The sequence below is a fragment of the Limulus polyphemus genome, unplaced genomic scaffold (genome assembly GCF_000517525.1).
Source record: "Limulus polyphemus unplaced genomic scaffold, Limulus_polyphemus-2.1.2 Scaffold470, whole genome shotgun sequence".
In the NCBI taxonomy this organism is placed as follows: domain Eukaryota; kingdom Metazoa; phylum Arthropoda; class Merostomata; order Xiphosura; family Limulidae; genus Limulus; species Limulus polyphemus.
In genome coordinates, this window is record NW_013666080.1 from 543845 (window position 1) to 548193 (window position 4349).

Sequence of the window (4349 nt, forward strand, 5' to 3'; positions counted from 1 at the left end):
GTCCTCAGGATGGAACTTACACTCTTCAAAAGCTGAGATAGGTTTAAAAGGAACAACAGGAATTTTCTGGTTAGATTTTCCAACTAACTGACAGGTATGACAAGTTTTACAAAACTGAGAAACATCTTGCCTAATTTTTGGCCAAAAGAAATGTCTCATACTTTTGTCACATGTCTTGTTGACACCTAAATGACCTCCCATCGGGATTTCATGGGCAACTTTCAATATTTCAGAATGATAAGCTTTAGGAACAAGCATCTGATAAACAATAGCCCAGTCCTCTGAAGCTGGCACATCTGGTGGTCTCCATTTCCTCATAAGCACACCATTTTTGAAAAAAATAACCATTTGGAACTTTCCCCAGTTCATCTTTTGGGAGTGCATATTTAAATCGTAAAAAGATCTACAGATCATTTTCTTGCTCAGCTATCAGTTTACGTTTATTGGACGGAACTTCACCAGGTGAATCAAATCCCTCACGTCCATCGTCGTTTCTCACTGAGGAATCATCAGTACGACAGTTATCCACAAGATCCTCGTCGGATCCAAAAAATGTATGAGATAGATCTATAATATCGTCCTCTGAATCCATGTTTATCATTTGTTTTTGGCTTAATTTTTTAGCCTGAGCTCGAGTCACAGCACACGAGGGAAACACATCAGGATTATCCTCAACTACAACATCATCCTCAGATGAAACAGTGATTTGCTCACTAACACATTTTAGGTTCGGTAACAACTTTCCCCCCAGCCAAATAATTTCCCAACAACAATGATAAACCCTTAATTGGCAGAGTAGGTCTTACTCCAACTACAACTGGTCCCGAAACTAGGTCCAATGCTACATAAATGTTATGAAGAGGAACATTAACAAAGCTACCCTCAATACTCTGAGCAATAACAGACTCACCAGTGGCAGAACTCTAATCTAAAGGCAATACACCTTCTAATAACAATGATTGAGTCACCCCAGTATCACGTAGAATACGTATGGGTATGGGATTGCCAATGTCATTTGTCAAAGACACAGAACCAATAGACACAAAAGGTCTAAATCCCTCTCTGATTACATAAGCCTTTATATCAGTGGCCAAATCAACAATATTGGGTGATCTGGTGAAACTACGTCCATATGTGGACACAAACGCACTGGGTGTTGCCTCTTTTTCTTTTTTTCTTTTTCAAACACCAACAATCGGACATAAAATAACCAGGTTTTGTACAAAAATGGCAGACAGGCCTTGATTGTTTGAAAAAGTTTTATCCTGACTATTAAAAGATTCCGAGCTAGAGAAGCTGGAATTTTTGGAAGAATCCTCAACTTTAGTGGATTGAACAGATACAGTTTTTTTTGAGATGGTAGGAATTTCTTTTTATGAAAAATGGTTTTATGTGTTAAAGTGTAGTCATCGGAAAGAGCAGTTGCTTCCTGTAGCTGCTTCCTTCAACTTTCTTTTCATCCAAGTAAGTTTTGAGGTCGTTACGTGCACAACGTTTAAATTCCTCAATTATACATAATTGTCTTAGTTTGTCGAAACTGTTGCCAATATACATAGAATTACACCATCGATCAAAATAAACCTATTTTTCGTGGTCAAATTCCATATAAGTTTAGTTATCTTGTTTGCGATAACCTCGAAACTTTTGGCGAGAAACCTGTAGTACTAACTCGTATATTTTGAGAATAGCTGCTTTAACCTTATCATAATTCGTACAATCTTCTAGAGAGGGATCGGCATAAGCTTCTTGTGCTTTACCAGTTAAGACACTCTGTAATAATAATGACAATTTTTCGGTGGGCCATTTCATGGTTTGAGCAACCTTCTCAAAATGTTGGAAGTATTTATCAACTTCATTTTCATTGAACGTTGGTACTTTAACATATCAATTAAGTTCAAAGTTGTCATTTTGCCTTGGTCGATCAGTGTTGAATCTAATTTCTAATTCTATCAGCCTGCTTTCTTTTTCGGCTTCAATGCGAGTTTGTTCTTTCTCGGCTTCGATTCGAACTTGTTCTTTCTCTTTCTCGGCTTCAATACGAGCTTGTTCGAGCTGTTTGAGTTTTAGCTGGATCTCTAATTTATCCTTATCATTCAACCCCGATTGGCTAGTAGAGACACTAGAGTATTCCTCTAATGCTTCCCCAGGCAACAAATAATCATCTACTAGTATTTCGATAATACGCTTTTTTAGTTAATTTTTTCTCATTGATCTTTTAACATCTAGTATTAAAACTTTGGCAATTTCGAGCAATTCATTTTTGTTATATTTTTCTAGTTGTTCTAGGAAGGGTGATACAAGAATATCTTGATAGTCACACGTGATCAAATCTTGTTAGCACTGATAAATATAAATTGAATTATTTGACTTAAATTTTAATTTAGATAGAATTTTGTCTCTGATTCAGATCCCGGACACGAGCCCCAATTTATTATGTCACGTATTAGAATTTCAAATAGTCCAAAACCGATTTAACTGATAATTTAAATTTAGTAGTTAGACTGTACTTTAGATTTAATAGTTAAATTAATGCCGATATACATTCAGTTTATGATGTTTGATACACGCCGTTTTCGTTTTTAACACAAATACGTTTTAATATACATACAACAATACAATTTACAATAATAGTTATTACAAATAGTTATTACAAACAATGATTTATAAACAAAAGTTTCACAAACTTACAAACAATATAAAGTCGTCTTCCTAGTCTAAAACTTCCTTGATATCTTGTCGAGGGTTCACGATGAGCGAGTTAATTACGAGTTGATGCAGGTACGATTCTCTTAACGGGAAACTAGCTAGCTTTGTCCTTTGCCACACACGCTGAGTTTTCAACCGTTTAAGTTAGGTAATGTTTTCGTAAAAGTATTAATATCCGATGAGAATCCACTGAGGTTAAATGATTTGTAATGTTCGAACTTTGTAAATGCTCCTGGTCAAATATCTAAAGTTTTTCGTGTTTATAGTACACTGATTATAGCAAACTAATAATAGATACTCTTTCTTTGGTGCGTGGAGTTGGTTATATTTATAGGCTAGTGGAGGCATTCTAGAAATTTCAGTTTTTACGTAACAGTACTGAACTACATTTAAGTGTTTACGTATATACATACATTGTTGATTCTTACTCTTGAGAACCTTCTACAACTTTGGAGAATAGGCGGGAGTTTCGCAATACATATTTAACACTATAAGCTACGAATGTGGAATCGTTCTGGTAGTGAACGAAGCAACACGTACTTTTAGCTCAATACAGCGGGCGGGAAGTCGAACAGAAAGTACCCTCACTGGCACAAGCACGTCGTTGGAGAGTCGCCTACGGAAAGCCCCAGCGGGATAAATAAATGTTGACGCCGAGCGGGAGCACTGCTTCAGGTAAGGCTGGTTTGACTATAGATACATTAGCCTCTTACAGTCCAGAACTCGAACAACTGGTAACATTAGCAAAACAAGAATACAATGAAAGAATGGCAAGGTTAGCTTCACGTAAAACAAAGAAAGCAGTTAGGCTAACCAAAAATGACACACAAAAAAAACTTCTATGGAAACTAACGACACTACAGAACCACAAGAAGAACACTCAGGAAAATCAATACTAGAACACAAAGAAGAATACAACAACACACCTACACAAACTAAACACAAAGAAGCACATGGAAACTCACACGACCAACAAGGGACACAAAAAGAGTACACGAAGATAATGTTACGCCTCCAGTCGTTAATTAATTTTCCGTAACTTCGTTCCGACGAAACTTTAGCGACACAAGTCCTTTCTTAAATAAAACTGGTTTATTCTTTCCGAATACAACTTTAGATACACTTAATTTCAACAGTTGCTCTATAACAACACTATAATTCACGTCTCACGAGGCCAAAAATATTTTGTCTGCATACATTCAATTACTTATTACACTGTTTTTCGTCACGTTGTGACCATCTTATATATACCAGACTATCCCAATCTAGTAAATGCTAGGGCATTCACGAAGGAACAGAAATGTGGCGTGACACTAGTCACGTGACCTCGCTGACGCAACACTGCCCCCTCCTTAGTATTGTTTGTCCCGAACAATAACCACTTACATTAAACCAATAACAATTAACAATAACTTAATTAAATATACAGAATTACAAACACAAAATTACAATTCAACAAAGTATCTAAGATAATAGGACAAAATATTACAATTAATTTATTTAAACCCTTGTAGCTTTAAATCATTCTTATGCTTTGATATAGATTCATCAAGGTTTTAGTTACTGTAGTATTCACAGGTAAAACTAACTACAAAGTAAGAATTAAATATTGCAATATGGGATGTTAAAAAGGATTTGTTTAC